This window comes from Rhinopithecus bieti, unplaced genomic scaffold (assembly GCF_001698545.2).
Source record: "Rhinopithecus bieti isolate Rb0 unplaced genomic scaffold, ASM169854v2 scaffold_23647, whole genome shotgun sequence".
NCBI lineage: Eukaryota > Metazoa > Chordata > Mammalia > Primates > Cercopithecidae > Rhinopithecus > Rhinopithecus bieti.
In genome coordinates this window covers 1,013,284-1,032,063 of record NW_016811385.1, presented here as the reverse complement: position 1 = coordinate 1,032,063, position 18,780 = coordinate 1,013,284, and the positions used below count along the sequence as shown (strand labels likewise).

The following is an 18,780-nucleotide window of genomic DNA, read 5'->3' as shown; positions in this document are numbered from 1 at the left end:
TCAGACTAGAACTTGCACTATCAGCTCTCCTAATTCTCCTGCCTTTGGACTTGAACTGGAATTATACCATTGAAATTTCTGGGATTTCAGCTTACTGACTGCAGCACTTGGGTTTTGTCCCTTTCATAATCATGTGAATCAATTTCTTATGATAAATCTCTCTATTTCTCTCTCTCTCTCTGTGTGTGTGTGTGTGTGTGTGTGTGTGTGTGTTTGTACATGTATGTATCTTCTTTTAGTTCTGTTTTTCTGAAGAAGCCTAATATACCTTATAAGAAGTGAAAATTTGGACACACAAAGAAGCACCAGGATTGCATACTCACAGAGTAAAGACCATGTGAGGACACAGAGAGGTGGTGGCTATCTGCAAGCAGAAGAGAAAGGCTTCAGAAGAAAACAACCCCGCTGACACCTTGACCTTGGATTTCTAGCATCCAGGACTATGAGAAATGAATTTCTGTTTTTCTAAGCCACTTAGTCTGTGGTAAATTTTGATGCAGTTCTAGCAAACTAGCACATATTTTGATTATTAACAAATTATATACTCAAAACAATGACTACAAAGAATAAAAAAAAAAAAAAAAAAAATGCCTGAAGAAGGTCAATGGCACAGTACTCCAAATGCAAAAGCTAAAGTTCCATATTCTTGGATTTAGGGATATATAGGAGGACCAGCAGTTGGTATCTAGGAAGTGATCTGATGACACAGAGAACTTTTCTAATCTGCTGTTGATTTCCTCCTTTAGTGGTGGCAAACAGAGAAAGAGGGGGCAACATTGTTATGTTAAATTCTAACCCACAACGTGATGGTATTAGGAGATGAGGCCTTTGGGAGACAATCAGGTCATGAGGATGAAGCCCTTATTAATAAGGTTAGTGCCTTTATGAGAAGGGGCTCTAGAGAGAGCTTGCTTCCCCTCTCTGCTCTCACCACTATGTGAAAATATAAGAAGACAGCCTTCTGTAAACCAGAAAGAGTACCTTCATTGAACACCAAATCTTCCAGCACCTTGATCCTGGACTTCTCAGACTCTAGAAAAGTGTGAAATAAATGTTTTTTGTTTGACCCAATCTATTGTATATTTCTTACAGCAGCCCAAGCTAAGACAACAACTGCATTAGTCTGTTAAGGCTGTCATATGTAATACCATGGACTCTGTGGTTTAAACAACACAAATATAATTTCTTACAGCTCTGGAGGCTAGGAAATCCAAGACCAAGGTGCCAGCATGGTAGGTTTTATTCTGAAGTCTCTTCTTTCGCTTGTAGGTCACTGCCATCTCTTCATGTGCTCCCATGGCTTTTTTGTGTGTGGATACTTTTCTGATTCTTCTTATTTGGTCACAAATTCTACTGGATTAGGGCCCCAAGCTTATGACCTCATTTAACCTTAATTACCTCCTTAGAAGCGCTAACTTCAAATAAGTCTCATTGGGTATAGGGCTTCAGCATCTGAATTTTGGAGAAAAAAAGTTAGTTCATACCCACCAACTGAAAAACATCTGAGACATTTGTCAGTTAATGCCTTCCCACCATTTATCAATTGTTACTAGAAGATGGGCATTTACTCCCCACACTTTCAAGTTTAGTTTCCTTGTGAGCAAGTTCCCACAGCTAAGGAGAAGGCACTGAGAAAAAAAAAAAAATGATACCCCTCATCAAGATAATACGGGGCAAAATATCAGAGTGGGTTTGAGCTTTCAGGAGGCTGTAAACCGCATCACAATTGAAATCAGAGATGACGTAATGGGGTATGCCAAGTGGCACAAAAAAAAATTACCATTATATTATGGACCCCATGTGTTTGGAAAGGTGGCAACTGTTTTCAGTTCATGTGGGCCCAATAGATGCAGGCTCTTCACAAATGGAACATGGATTTATCTGGAATCTTTGAGCACAGGACATGACAGATTTGTTGGAGACTTCAAAACTAGTGAGTGAGGGTTTTCTCTTGTAAGGAGATAAAAAATTCGTTCTTTCAATCAGTACAACTCTCTTGCTAATTTGAATTAGAAGCAGCCTTTCACATCTCCAGGGATTTCAAATTACTTCATGGAAAGTCAGGAAAAGAGAACATATAATAACTTATATATAATGTAAGATTAATTCGATATTGGTGATTTTAAATTGTGTAGAGGTTTTGATTACATTACCCCTTTATTTATTTTATTGAGAAGCATATAATTACTTCTGTACGACATTGCATCATATTTTAAGTGTATAAAACTTTCATTTTGAGAAAAATAGACATTTTGGATGGCACCAGATCCCAAATTCTACCCATTAGCTTTTTCATTTTTTACTTTTTTTTTGGAAATGTACAATGAAGTACAAATTTTAGAGAAATTTGAACTCAGATAATCAGAACACAGCACCCCTCTCTGTGGCCCATTCTGTGATGGGTGCAGCACACCAACATGGCACAAGTATACATATGTAACAAACCTGCACGTTATGCACATGTACCCTAGAACTTAAAGTATAATAAAAAAATAAATAAACAAACAAAAAATGCACATACTATAATATTTTAAGAGAATTTCCTTATTAAGTCTGGCGTTGGATTTTATTGAATGTCTTTTTGTGTCTGTTGAAGTCATTAGTCCTATACATATTTTATAATGTATTGATATTCATATCAATATTAAATCATCCTTAGGTTCTTGATCTAAATAAATATTTGACTATGGTAAATTCTTTTAAGAGATTGCTTTATTTTACATGTTAATATTGTATTAAGGAATTTAGCATCTACATTCATTTATGGGATTTGTTTATACAAGTATTTCTAAAATTCTATACCATAAAATTGTTGTTCTTAAAGATATTTGCCAAAAACAGGGTTCTGTAGTTCAACAGATGTTTCAAATTCTGCTTTATCTAATGTCTCAAAATATATGGTATACTCACATATTAAATCCTTCCATAATATTCTATTTAATCTTCCATTATTTTCTCTTTTCTTATTCTTCTGAGATTTGCCTAGCTTATTGTTTTAACACATCTATCTTTTCTCTAATAGAATATGTGTAGTAGGTAGAATTTTGATTCCCATGACCTTTGACCTCTGGTGTCATGCCCATAAATATATTACATTATATGGTGAAAGAACTTTGCAGATGTAATTGAGTTTATGAATGAGTTGGCCTTAAACTAGGGAGGCTATTCTGGATTACCTAAATAGGTATGAAATAATCACATGAACTCTTAGAAGCAAAGCTTTCTCCTGTATATGAGCAGAGTTGAAGTCAACGGAAAAAGCAGAAGTCAGAGATATTCATCACATCACTGCTGGTTTTGAAAATGGAGGGGACCACAAGCCAAGGGATGTGGGAGGTCTCAAGAAGCTGAAAATAACCGCTGGCAGACTGTTAGCTCCCTGGTCAAGGAAAGGTGCACCTCAATCCTACAACAGAATGAAATGGAATTCTTCCAAAAACCTGAATAAACCTGCTAGTGATTTTCCCACAAAGCCTTCAATGAAGACTACAAATTGGCTGACATTTTGATTACAGCTCTGTGAGAACCTTAGCAGAATATTCAGCTTAACCCATCTGAAATTCTGAAATTAAGAGCAGTGAAATAACAAATAGGTGTTACTTTAAGCTGGTATGCATGTGGTAATTTGTTATGGCAGCTATAGAAAATGAATGCAGAATGTATAATAACACAGGTATACTTTGCAAATATTGTGGGTGACCAGGTACATGGCTAATAAGCAGTAATATTTTAAAAGGAATATTTTTTCCAAACAGTAAGTCTTAACCATGAGCTTCACAAATTCAGTAAATCATGTTGTAAACAGCTGTTTTGTCATCTAGGCTTTCTTGTTCCCTTTGGAGAGCATGTGTAGTGTAGATTTAGCATAAATCTTAAGGGTCCTAGAGTTTCTGGGATGGTAAATGAGCATTGGCTTCTACTTAAAGTTACCAGCTTCCCCTAAGGATAGAGTTAGCCTGTCCTTTGAAGGTTTAAAGCCAGGCATTCACTTCAGCTTTCTAGCTATAAAAACCCTTAATACCATCTTCTTGCAATGTAAGGCTGCTTTATCTACATTGAAAATGTGTTTGTTTGTTTAAGTGTAGCCGATGTTCATCAATGATCTTCTGGATCGGCGGGGCGCGGTGGCTCAAGCCTGTAATCCCAGCACTTTGGGAGGCCGAGACGGGCGGATCACGAGGTCAGGAGATCCAGACCATCCTGGCTAACAAGGTGAAACCCCGTTTCTACTAAAAAAAAATACAAAAAACTAGCCAGGCGAGGTGGCGGGCGCCTGTAGTCCCAGCTACTCGGGAGGCTAAGGCAGGAGAATGGCCTAAACCCGGGAGGCGGAGCTTGCAGTGAGCTGAGATCCGGCCACTGCACTCCAGCCTGGGAGACAGAGCGAGACTCCTTCTCAAAAACAAAACAAAAAAAAATGATCTTCTGTATCATTGGTTAGGTTGATCCAATGATCAAATGATCACTGAATCTTGGTTAGGTTCAGATGTTTTTCTGCAGCTTCCACACCTCTCTCAGCTTTCATAGAATTGAAGAAATTTAGAGCGTTACTCCGGATTAGACTTTAGCTTAAGAGAATGTGGCTAATTTGACCCATCCAGGCCACTGAAATGTTCTCCATTTTGTCAATACATTTTACTTTCTTAAAATTTGTGTATCCACTGGAGCAACACTTTTCATTTCCTTCAAGAACATTTCCTTTGCCTTTGCAAGTTGGCTAACTTTTTGGCACAAAGGGCCCAGCTTTCAACCTGTTTTAGCTTTCAACATGTCTTTCTCAGTAAACTTAATCATCTCGAGCTTTTGATTTAAAAGACAGATGTGCGACTTTTCTTTTGCCAATACACTTAGAGGCCATTGGAGAGTTATTAATTGCCTTAATTTCAATATTGATATGTCTCTGGGAATAGGGAGACCCTGGAAGAGGTCTTGAGAGGGAAAAAGAGAGGGAACAGCTGGTCAGTGGAGCAGCCAGAATTCACACAACGTTTATTGGTTGAGTTGGCCTTCCCAGAAGAGTATGGTTTGTGGTTCACTAAAATAATTACAATAGTATCAAAAACAGATCGCCATAATAGATATGATAATAACAATAATAAAGATTGAAATATTTCAACAGTTTCCTGTTATGTTACATAAAGACAAAAAGTGAGCACATCTTGTTGGAAAAATGGTGCCAATAGACTTGCTTGACTCTGGGTTGCCACAAACCTTCAATTTATGAAAAATGAAATAGTTGCAAAGTACAATAAAATGTGGTATGCCTATACAATTTTGTTGAAACAATAAGTAATACAGAAACAAATTTTAAAATTCAATTGTGTTAAAATAGGAAACTTAAACTTGAGAATGCCTATAGAAAACAGTTTTTGATGTGGTACAGTGATGCTAGATTTTACTTTAGAGATAAGGAAAAACTTAGAAATGAATTCATACATTAAATTATAGTTTAAGTTTTAGGTTAACACATTTAAGTAGTTATGTTTAACTGTATTTGCAACAATTGAGAGATTGCATATGAGAAAAACAGCTCATCTTCGAGAGATTCTCCTACTTTTTATATTATAATAACATATTCAATGTATGATGATGAAGGTGATACTACTCTATAGAGTATACAAATCATGTCTGTTGAAAAGTATTTTACAATTTTGGTGTTTACTGGTCATCCAAGCATATTTATTCCAATGAAAATAAAGTCTGTGAAATGTCCATCAAAGCATTTCTGTCATTTAAATATTCCTTTTCTGAAATCAAATTTTTGGGTGTGATTTAAAAAAAGTGAAACCATTTAAAAAACTATTGTATAACATTTTTTGAAAATTATTATATTTACTATTGTTATACATACCACGTGTCAATTTTTGGTGAACACTGTTCCTACAATTACTACTGAAAGATTTAAAAGTTTAAAAAAATTATTTCAAAGCAATTGCAAGAGATGCCATTCAAGGGAAAGAGGGAGAGAAATAGAGAAAAAGAGAGAGAGAGGCAGAGAATGAGAGACTCATTTTTGCCTTCCTTCTGCCCTATAATTTGGAAGGCACAGCTGAGTTCGGCTGCAAGTCAGTTGACAGAACAAACTGGGAACTACAGCCAGCAGAAATCAGCCAGTTTATGCCACAGAGCAGAGCAGGCATGAGCAAGAAATGGAATCAACAAGAACAGGGCAAGTTTCGGAACAAATGACGAATCAGTTTTTGGTGAATTGCTTTCAGGAAATAAGTTAATTCACATTATAACCAAAATATTGGGTACAAAATAATGACAGAAGGGATATATTTCCTGAGCAATAATATGTACACATTTTGATTGATACATACAACCTTATATTTTTTTGCAACTTGCTTTAATGTGCTAATCATTTACATCTTAAAATTATGCATTGTTTAATAATTTTAGATAAATTTTTAGAGATGATTTAACATCCAATTAATAGGTGAGAAATTTGAAAACGGGAGAACGTCAGTGATTTTTCAGACCCTCATTTTCTTACTTTCAGTTATAGGTCATATCTACCATACTGCATACTCTCTTTTATTTTTTATTTTATTTTTATTTTTTGAGATGGAGTCTCACTCTGTCACCCAGGCTGGAGTGCAGTGGCACAATCTCAGCTCACCGCAACCTCTGCATCCTGATTCTCCTGCCTCAGCCTCCCAAGTAGCTGGGATTATAGGCACCTGCCACCACGTCTAATTATTATTATTATCTTTTTTTTGGTTTTTAGTGGAAACAGTGGTTTTCCACGTTGGCCAGTCTGGTCTCGAACTCCTGACCTCAGGTGATCTATCCGCCTTCACCTCTCAAAATGCTGGGATTACAGGTGTGAACCACCATATTCGACCCATACTCTCTTTTAAAAGTTCTGAGAAAATATATGGTTAATTTATAATAAGTAATACACAGATCATATAGGGGAGATTATAGCAATATTTATACAAAATGTGCATATGAATTCAATTTAAGAGAATTATGAATACAATCTAAAATCTACATGTTATGTATAATACAAGTCTATAAAATACATACAAAATGATAGTTACACATTTTAAAAGGCATGTCATTGACGGTCCTGCTAACCCATTCTTCTGACAATAATCTGTCTGCAGAAAACTACAAATTATTTGTATTGATAATGTTTTCTGTAGCAATTAGAAAGCTTAACCATCATTCCATTTGCAACATGTAGGACACTTAATTGAAACCAATAGAAATCTTAGCTTATTTAAACAAAGAAAATTAGAAGAAGAGTATTGTGTAGTTCAAAAATTTTGGAAAAATATGCAGAATCTATTTTGGAAACTGAGTATCACAAAAAGGAGGTTATGGAGCCAGAGTTAGAGCCAGACCATGCTGCACAATTAGGATGGTGAGAGTAACACTGACTCTGAAGCTGCAGCTGAGCCCTGAAGTCCACAGCTTGCACTGGCACACTTGGCTCTGAATTGCCACTCTGCCAGGAATGCTGGGCCTTAAAAAATGTTTGCTGCTACTGCTTCATAGAGAAAGGAATCTCTGTTGCCTCTCATTATTTGCATCACTTAATCATAACTCAAAGTAGGTAGCTGGTGCATTTGATTGGCTAAGACTAGTTTAGTAACCACTGGGTAGGAAATGCTTAGTAACTACTCCCCCAAAATACCTCTGGAAGAACCTTTCGCATTGAAGAGGCAAGAAAATCAAATACTACATTTCTGATATCCTCTTTTGAAGAAAGGATACTTGATACTTGATTTAAACCTGAGAGTTGTGTCTGTATCTTCAAGACTTAAATTCAGAGATGAGATACTTGGCTATATGAGGCATCCTCTTTGCTGATACAGATCATGTAGTAGTGGTGTGTGAAGGTCTAGGCAGTAGCAATTTGATTCAACAACATTCTGACAGTGGTGAGAGGCAGAAGCTCTCTTTTCGACACAACTCTATGGTGAGATTTTGGGAATCATTCCTAGAAGCCTAGACTTTAATCTTCTTAATGCTGTTTTGGGCCACCTATGCCTCAATAAACTTCTTCATGTTTAAATATGGTACAAATAATTCTATTGCCTGTCAATTGAGAATGCTCATTAACATAATAAATGGAATCTGTGGTAGTTCCCTGTTACAGACTCCAAGAAAATAAGAATTTATAGATTGTTTCTCCTGGTTTGTTTGAAGAGTGTGAGAATCCATTAACCTTAGAAAAAGGGACTAGACTCTGGAATTGCAGGACACTCAAAACAGTTGCATTAAATCCTGTGGTTTCCTGCATGAAGTGTATTGAAAACAACCTTTGAGGCATCAAGTGGCTGGTGCAATAAACAATTATGGGGACTCAGGGAATATGTATACAAAGTGAGGAGTAGGTCAATTGCTTATAATTTCAATTGAGAGTTTAAGGTGAAAATGTTAGGCTAAAAGTACAAATTCTCAGCTCAATTGAGAGTGCAAGAAAACATGGACAACCTAATAGTATCAAAAAATATTCTCTCATCTTTGTTGCTGCAGGGCTTACATATCTGAAATTCAGTTACAGAGAAAATTCAAGTGATATAGTGAAATGAAGTTTGTGATGTCAACTTGCTTAAGGTTAGTGGAACCGAGGATCCCAGAATTCCCAGCATTGGTTTCCATGTTTTTGTCCCCTTCAAAATTTATGTTGTGACTTAATTCCCAAAGCAACAAGGTTGGGAGTGGAGCCTTTCGAAAGATGTTTATGTTATAAAGGCTCTCATTTTCATGAATGGATTAATGTCACTATGAAAAGAGCTTGTCAAAGAAGGGTTCACTCTCCTCTGCTATTCTACCATGTGAGGAAAAGTGTTCCTTCCCTCAGGAAGAAACAGCATTCAGCTTGCTATCTTAGACACACAGGCCCTTACCAGATACCAAGACTGTAATAGTGCTTTGATCATAGATTTTTCAGCATTCAGAACTAGGAGAAATAAAGTATTCTTCTTAAAAATTACCTAGTCTGTGGTATTCTGCTACAGCAGCACAAAACAGATTAAGACATCCCTTTATGGCATGGTTCCATGCTACAGCTGGTCAAGAGAAAAATTTGCAAGCAATTTGGAAAGCAGAAAAGAGTAACAGTAACCATTACTCTCAGGAGGCCGTTGTGGATAGAGGTGATAAGAGACAGAGGTAGAAATACTAGCAGATTCCAGGTTGTCTCTCTTATCTACTTGGAGACAGACAAATGCAGGAATACCAATAGATTGCCATTTGTCCTCATTACCCAGCACTCTATGTCCAAATCTCCTTTTATTACTGTCCCAGCTGACCCATAGTAACTCCATAGTCATGCTCATCTGGCCCCTTTAGCAGCCCTCTCTGACACACCTGGCTATAGGAGGCTGGCAAGTGAACCGCCTTTCATTCTTTATCTTCTCTTTTGGATCCTTGGTTCCCCAGCTTCCTCCACAGTAGTGCAAGAGAGGACTCCTATTTAAAAATCCTTATTCTATATTACTTATAGTGTTTTGTCTTTCTAACTGCAACTTCATTGACACACCTTGCAAGATAATATCATCTTAAGCTTCATCTCAACAAACCCTCGTTACAAGATGAGCCTTGAGCATCCTGTAATACCATAAAGTAAGGGAGTGTTAAATGAAACAAAAACAAAAACCAAAAACATGAAGGCATGCCAGACAGGTGTATGCTTTTTTAAGTGTCCAGTGGTCTAACTGGTAACAAAATAAAGGAAAATAGTGTTGGATTACAATCCACGGAATAATAGGTGTTTCTGCCAGTCATACTTATATAAGTAAGCCATTAAATAATGGAATGAATAATAAATGAGATGACAGGATAAGAAGGTTTCTAATGTGGATATTGTCTAGTTGAATTCTCACATTTCTTTAGAGGTAAGTAATATATTCTCATTTTGTATTGGAGAAACCGTAGGGTCAGTGTAGTTGGTTATACAATTAGCTTGAGGAAGTACAAACACAGTAATCTGCGTTTCTACTTTAAAAGTCACCCTTGCCGGGCGCGGTGGCTCACGCCTGTAATCCCAGCTCTCAGGGAGGCAGAGGCGGGAGGATAGCTTGAGCCCAGGAGTTCAAGACCTGCCTGGGTAATACAGCGAGACCCCGTTCTCCACAAAAGGGAAAAAAAAAAAAAAAGTCACCCTTTTATTTCATTACGTTCACTTTTTTTAGCTGATCCCTGTTAAAAACTTTTTTTTTTTCCTGAGTAAAAATTGAATTTATAAGGTATACATTGTGTTCAAGAGAAAAAAGTAATCCCTTCATTTAGCACAGGAGTAGCTTCTTGCAGTTCTCCACATGAGAGTTGGAATTTTATGTTCAAGAAATTAAGAATCTCCGTTTTCTACATATTTGGTCATGGGTGAACCATAATATCTCCAGTTGCACATACGGCACTAACATTAGTTGGTGTGAATATTTGCCACCTGCTGGCTTTTAGATTAGAGGTATCCGCAATAGTGTCTTAAGAAAGCATTTGTGTTGACTCTGTTCCCACAGACCAGAAAATAAAATATTTATTTTGTAGGGCTATTTATTTTACCATTTATTTTATGACATGTTCTGTTAAATTCCAACACTAAAAGTAGCCATATGCATTTGTGAAATGTTGCTCTGTTTATAACATTGTTTCTATTTTTAGTAACCTGGAAAATATTTGAATCTGGAGTATAAAACAACTTTTTATTTACTGTGAGGGATTCACATACATTTGTGTTTGTTTTACATAAAAAAGGGGGATAATATTTTACTCAGGAAAAAATCTATAAGATTTCTCTTAAATATATTATACAAAACTGCCTTTAGTCAGCATTTCTTGGTATCAAATGTCTAGTAGCTGATGTTTATAATAGATGATAAAGTCTCTACTATCCAGTTACCAGAAAGTTATAAAATAACTACAAAATACTACTCTGTGTATATGTGGGAAGTAATTAAAATAAAATTAAATATTTGTTCTTAATAAAGAAAATGTAAGGATTAAGCAGGCTGCTCAGATGTTTGGTAATGGAAATAGACATGCTTTTCTAAATCTCAGTGTCCACATTAGTAAAATGTAGCAACTCACAGTACAGTACCTCCTTCATGGATTAATGGTGAGAATGACATGAAATAATAAAAGGATCTTCAAAAATCCAGATAAAGGCATAAGCAACAAGAAACATAAATTTATAACCTAGTTTTTTGAAGAAAGACCTCTGAGAGGGAGTTAAATTATTTACATAGTTTACAGTTAAAATTCTGTAGAGAAAACATTAAATCCTATCATTGCTTTCATTCTGTGTATAACACTATCTTTAATCAAAATCTATGACTTTGGTCATAATATGTAAATTGTTTGAATAAGGAGATATTTATTCTTGTCATTTATTTATTAATTTTGTAGACACCTGTTTTGTCAAATTTGTTATGCTAGGCCTGGAAGCTGTAACAACAAACTATTCTATTTGCCTTGAAAGAGGTGGCAGTTTCAAGAAGTAACAACTTTAAAAAAAATTGTAATTTATCTACTAGGTACTAATGTGTGGAATACAAATTTCCCTCAGAGAACAAAACAAGGAGCGTCACCTAATTTAGTTCTCACATATCAAGGGATATTTTCTTTATTTAAGAAAGTATTCTATGTTGAGTACTAGAGGTGATTAAAAAGTTAGCAAGATAAAGGTCAGGGACAGGGATTGACAGTGCTGGGAAGAGAGGCAAGAATGAGTGTTCCATTGACAGACGCTTAGACATGGCCTAACCAAGAATGACAATGGGAATCATTGGAAGAACCTCAACTAGAATAGCATTGTAGAAATGTTTACAAGTGGCCATACTAAGAAAGAAATAGGGAAGAAATATTAAAAGGACTTATAATCATTTGTAGGGAAATAGACCTCAGTATAGAGATTAGGGATATTTTTGAAGTGGTAGACTTAACAAGGCGAGGTGATATAATTGGCTATGGGGAATGGCACACAGCACTGGGGATTGGTTTGGACAAGTGTTGGAGTCATGTTCTAAAAGGAGGCACATTTTTCAAGGGGGATGCAGGGCAATAATGAGATTACTTTTTAGCCTACTGAATTTGATTGGCTTACTTTACATCCCAGTGAAGATGTCTACCAGGAACTTGGTCTGGAGCTCAACAGAGAGTTCTTGGAAGGAGACATAGATTTAGCTCATCATATTATATGAGTAATTTAATTCACAGGCAGTACATTACATTTCTCATCAAGTGTGGGTCTAGCAAGAATGGAAGAGTGCCTAGAAGTCTCAAAAATGTATTACATAGTCAGAAAAAGAGCAATTCCAAAGGGATATTTTGAAGTGTCACATCAGCAAAATGAAAGTAAAAGTAGTATAATGTCAATGATGTTAAGGACAAAAATTATTCCAAGGTGTGAGTATTCAACTGTCTCAAGGGCTACAGAGAAGTCTGTAAGATTAAAAGTGTGCAGTGGATTTAGCCACTGTGTGCTGTTCATTAAGTCGGTAAATTCAGTATTGTGAATCTGAAAGCAAGGGTAAAAGAGCACAAGGGTAGTAGCATTTGCAGTATTCAACTCACAGTAATCAGCTCTAAGTCAGCCACTATTGAATATTTGTTGAAAGACTGCAAAAATAGGAACTTATTTATCAATTCTTAGAGCATAGGACTTCAGTTTAAACTATTGAACTTCAAAGAAAGTGAAACTAAAACAAATTTAAGCAAGTATTCAGTAGGGTTGTGCAGTAAATGGTTTTCGCTGTCTGAACTAATATCATATAGATTATATTAACTATATCAAGGAAAGGTGAAACTCTCATGCAGTAAGAAATCTTATAGGAAAGGTTTTTTAAATGGTCTGGTAGGCCTACTCAGGTAGAATGTAGTGATTGAGATAATTGTTTCAGACTTTGATTGTTATGTTATTAAAATTTACTTGCAATATCAAAAATTATTACCTATATGATATTAACAGTTTACCTAATTTTTCTAAGTCTCTAAATCTCAGTGTTCACTTTATTAAAATGTAGCAATTGATACTAGAGTGCCCACCTCATGGCATTATGGTGAGGAAGACATAAAATAATCCATAATAAAGCACTCATAAATTAATGTCTGACATATGCTAGAGTCTCAATAAATATTTGCTCTATTGTTTTATTGTTTACGATGAATCACCATAAAATCTTATAAAAGATTATATATTCAGTTAAATGGCTAAGGAAATGTATTATGCCCGAGTAAACAAAAATCACTTCTTAGTTGTAGTTTATTATAATTATTATCATTTGTGAATTCAAAAACTTTTTTTTTTTTTGAGACAGGGTCTTGCTCTGTCACTCAGGCTGGAGGGCAGTAGCACAATTATAGCTCACTGCAGCCTCAACCTCCCAGGCTCAAATAATGCTCCTACCTAAGCCTCCTAAGTAGTTGGGATTATAGGCGTGTGCCAACACACCAGGCTACTTTTTTTGTTTTTCGTAGATACAGGGTCTCACTAAATTATTCAGGTTAGTCTGGAAAACCTGGGGTCAACAGATCCTCTTGCCTATGCTTCCCAAAGTATTGGGATTATAGGCATGAGCCACCATGCCTGGCCCTGTATTCTTATACAGTAAAATAATTGCATATATAATCCCTGCTTCCTCTCCATCTCTCCAACATGAAGGAACAAACATAAAACAAGAAGTAACAAAATGTATCTATTGTAGCCTTTGGCCTCTTCCCAAGTATAAAATAACTGGAAACTGAAAGTTTCATTTCTCACAGAGCATTTGCTTCAAGCAGGAAACTTTACTTTTCAGGACTAGCATTCTGAAGGATGTTTATTAGAGTAAGAAGCTTCATTTATTCCTCAGATTATTTTTACAGTCATTCATACTGATTTTTACAGTCATTCATACTGATTTCACTTTGCTAACAGTATGGAACTTCAGGTTACTTTGAGTTCCCCAGAGAGTTAAAGACTACAGGGCAGAAGAAATTGTCCCCAATCAATTTATCTGTCTTTCCATTATTTTCAGTATGTTTAGTTCTAAACTGAAACACATTTCAATAATATTAGATTATAGGAAAATGATAAGAAAATCTGTATTTATGTTGTTATGGTAAGCAGATATAAACAGCATATAAAAAGTGTCTATTTTTACTGTTTTATATAACTTTAAGTAGCTCATAAGTTTTTTGTTCAAATTTTTTGTTTGTTTGTTTTACCACAGGCCAAATGAAACCATTTTATTTTTAGTTTATGTTTTATAACTTCGTTTTGGAAATCATTACCTATAAATTATTCATAACAAATTCCTATTGCTCAGTCTTTTCATGAAGCTACAGAACATATTATGAATGCTTTGGTTCAGGAACATTTTAAGAAGAGAGACTTTATAAAGATGTGAGGAATGGAATCCATTAGATCATTTTTGAAGAAGTAATATAGTGGCAACACTAGCAAAAAAGAATAAGCACCAACTATAATGATGACATACATATATATATATTAGGTGCTTATTATTTTTTCTACTATTAGGCTCTGACTATATAAATTGCAATAATAAATCACATTGATTACAGTTCTTAAAATAATTTTGTTTTTAACAAACTTTATGTAGAAACAGAAAATACATTTGGACACGTTGAAGAAACTTTGCAGTAATATGTTCTTTCACTTTTCTTCGGTTTACAACTTCAGCAATGCACCATTCTACTGCTACGAATATACTGTATTAGTCCGTTTCCACACTGCTGATAAAGACATACCTAAGACTGGGAAGAAAAAACAGGTTTAATTGGACTTACAGTTCCACATGGCTGGGGAGGCTTCAGAAGCATAGCAGGAAGCCAAAGGCACTTCTTACATGGAGACAGCAAGAGAAAATGAGGAAGAAGCAAAAGCAGAAACCCCTGATAAACCTATCAGGTCGTGAGACTTATTAACTATCATGAGAATAGCAGGGGAAAGACTAGTCTTAATGATTCAATTACCTCCCCGTGGGTCCCTCCCAAAACACATGGGAATTCTGAGAGATACAAGTGGAGATTTGGGTGGGGACACAATCAAACCATATCACACACTGTTACATTTCTTCCCTGTTATATAAACCTCTAGTTTTAGTCAGTCAGAGAGATGGATTTGAGACAGAGCTCCCATCTCTTCAGTTGCAGCACCTTATTAAAGAATTCTTCTGTGGCAATACTTGTGCACTCAGTTATTGACTTTCTCTGCAATGAGCAGCAGGACCTAGCCTGAACTCCTGGTGTTTTGGTAACAAATGCGCTAACAACTCCCAAATGTGCACCTCTAGCCAGACTTTAACACTGAAATCCAGAGACATCTATACAACTGTCTACTAATTATTTGTACATCTTTTAAACTGCATTTGTCTCAAATGAAGCTACTGCTTCTCTCCACAAAAACCTACTCCTCTCCTCGTCTCTCTAATCTCAATAAAATCTTCTCTTTACTTAGTTCAAAAGTCTTAGAATCATCCTTTAGTTTCTTTCTTCCATGTCCACAAATAAAATAATACATCCTGCCAAATTTATCTTCAAAATATATTGAGAATCTTACCACTTTTTGTGACTTACGTTTCTACCACTCTATACAGAAAAAAATCACCTACTAACAGTCTCTGGACTGTTCTTCCTGCTTTTATCCTTGTCCATGTTGTCTTTTGTTGTTGTTTTTATGTGGAAGCCATGACGAATCTCTCAATACTTAAATTCAATCATATACTTCTATGTTATAGCTATTCAAATGGATTCCCATCCTAATAGAATAAATATAAAGATCACTTAAAGAAACCTACAGAATTTGATTTCATTTGCTTCTTTCAATTCATTATCTGTCAAAACACTGTCTCCCTTCTTCAGCTACATTTGTCTTCTTAGGTTTATTTAACATGTTAAGCATGTTCTATATATTGGCCTTTGAACTAATTAGTTTTCTCTTTTTGGAATATACTTCCTATGGATATGCACATGTCTGGTTCATTCAACTCTTACCATTTAAGTATTTTTCTATGTATATCTATCTTTGTATACATGTATCTAGATATTATATATAAATGCATTATTGTCTATATATTCTCACCAAATGTAGCAGGTAAGACAGTGCTAATAATTCCTGGTATATAAACAACTTAAATACATTTTGAATTAACAGATAAATGAGGAATTTAGTTATAAGACTCATTTTTTGGTTTTAGAAATTTGTATATGGTCTTTCTGATATTTTAAGTCATGTTTCTTTTTTTCTAATGGGATTGGACTTGGCTGCTCTCACAGAAGACCTGTGATTTCCTGACAAGAAATCTGTGCTCCAGCCTGTCTGTGAAGAACTTCACCCTGAATCAAGTCTCACCATCATTAATTCGGCTAGGTCATCCTGTACCTCGGAAGGTGGAATTAATTTAAAACTCAATGATGTCTTCTCTGCATTCAGATGCAGCTGGTGATATATCACCATCTAAACAGAGTGGTGTCTTGTTTTTGTTTTCAATAGAGTTTTGTTGTTTTTAACTTCATCAATAACTTATTCCATATTCACTTAGTTGGGCAGGTTTGATATAAAAGGTTGTAGATGTCACAATTTTCCGTGTTTCCTGGTGTAAATTAAGTCTGACTTCTGATCTATTTGGCTGAATGTCATAAAACAACATTATTACTAAATGAATGTATTGGTATATGGTAAGTGAATAGCAAATTCAGAGCTTTTTTTTTTTGTAAGTAAATAGAAAAATTAAAGCTTTTTTTTTTTTTTTTTTTTTTTTAGACATAGTCTTCCTCTGTCACCAGGCTGGAGTGCAGTGGCGTGATCTCGGCTTACTGCAACCTCTGACTCTCTGGTTCAAGTGATTCTCCTGCCTCAGCCTCCCGAGTAGCTGGGATTACAGGCACATGCCACCATGCCCAGCTAATTTTTGTATTTTTAGTAGAGATGGGATTTCACCATGTTGGCCAGGATGGTCTCAATCTCCTGACCTCGTGATCCACCAGCCTCTGCCTCCCAAAGTGCTAGGATTACAGGAGTAAGCCACCATGCCCGGCCAGGGCTACTATTTTCTTACCATTTTGACTTCTTATTCTAATAACTTTTGAGCAAAACTAAACTTTTAACAAAATGCCATTTTTTAAATTATTCAAGTAATGATTCTAAATTCAAAAATCATATGTGCTTGAATTTTTTGAAATGAAATAATGATATATGATCTCAGTACTATCTCAAAAAAACTACAATGAAAGTAGAATGACGCTAATCAAATCATACATAATATATTATGACATGTACTATTTCAATTCAATTAGAAAGGATTTGCTAACTCGTAATCTTGAATTGAATTTCTATTTGAAAAATAATGGTGTATATAAAATAAACCTCAGATGGATTAAAGACACAATTTTAAAATTTAGATTAAATTATCAGAAAATGATTTTATAACCTATTGATAGTCTAAATGAGAATTAAAATCTATAACCCATGAAAATGTGATAAAAATCAAGATTAAAAATTTGATTAATCATCTATATCTGCATAATGAACACCTCAAATCATGGTGTCTTTAAAAACAAGAATTATTATTCATGATTCTGTTGCTATCTGTTAGCTCTGTTGGTCTGAGTCAGACTTAATTGATCTTGACTAAACTTGCTTATATATATGTTATCAAATATTGGATGGACTCGAGACTGGCTACTCCTTAGTAGTTTCAATTTCAAGGCAGAAGGTAGACTATTTGTCTGAAGAAGCTGGAGTAAAAGGACCACTTGTCTCTCCTCATCCAGTAAGAAAATCTGGGCCCGCTCACATGGTAGTAGCAGGTTTCTAGAAGAATAAACTACAGTGTGTAAGGCTTCTTAAGGCTTACTTTCAAAACTAGAACACCATCTTTTTCAGGGGATTCTATTGGCCAAAATAAGTTACAATGTGAACCCAGATACAAAGTGTGCAGAATTATACTTTACCCATTATTGGAGGAACTGAAAACTAGATTGCAACGAGTGTGTATAAAGAAAAGGCTGAAGAACTGGGGATATTTTTGCAAGCAATTAACAATAATACATGCAATTTATATATTATTACAAAGTTTAATATCACTAATACACTTAGAATTTCTAAATTAAAGACAAGAAATTTGTTTTGATTAGAAGAATACTAGAATGCAATTCATAGAAAAGGCAATATAGGTAAGCAATGATCTGAACATTTTTTTCAACCATATTTGAAGTTGCTGAAATGCAAAGTTAGGAAATGAAATATCAAATTTTCAAATAGGCAAAAACAATCCACTAAATAAACATAAGGAGTGAAAAATGTAGGGACTCTAATACACATCATTACTGTATTGACAGAAATGTAAATAAGTAAAAAAATACTTCAGAAAGAATTTGGTACACTTATTAAAATTCAAAATGGTTGTATGTTTTGATCTCAGAATCCTCTTCTATAAATTTATTGCATAGAACTAAGCTGACAGTTTACTATATTTTACAATGTTTTTAATGGGGTTTATAGTTCAAAATAAATGTAATTTAATCTAAATGTTTATCAAAAGGAAAGTGATAGAATAATGATACTACCATAAAATATAAATTTTTGTAACAATTTAAAAATAATAAGTTTTACAGACTTAGATACATGATATTAATCCAGTAGGATCAACAGAATAGTGAAATTATGACAATCTTTGTAATAATTTTGAATAAGCTAGTTTCCAATTGGAGGAGGTGAAAAACTTATTCCCTACCTCATACCATATATAAAAATCAATCAAGATAATTTTTACATCTAATAATAAAATTCTATAAATAAAATAGGAAAATAACCTTGACCTC

At 34.9% G+C, this 18,780-nt stretch overlaps 1 long non-coding RNA gene across 1 annotated transcript in view; it reads left to right on the top strand.

Annotated features, from left to right (window-relative positions):
- Positions 1-7,655: 7,655 nt before the first annotated feature.
- Positions 7,656-18,780, top strand: part of LOC108543346 (uncharacterized) — a 47,404-nt gene continuing 36,279 nt past the window's right edge. Inside the window, exons 1-2 of the long non-coding RNA XR_001889537.1 lie at positions 7,656-7,930; positions 8,491-8,571. This is a non-coding gene — a long non-coding RNA (uncharacterized LOC108543346). The remainder of the gene's footprint in view (positions 7,931-8,490; positions 8,572-18,780) is intronic.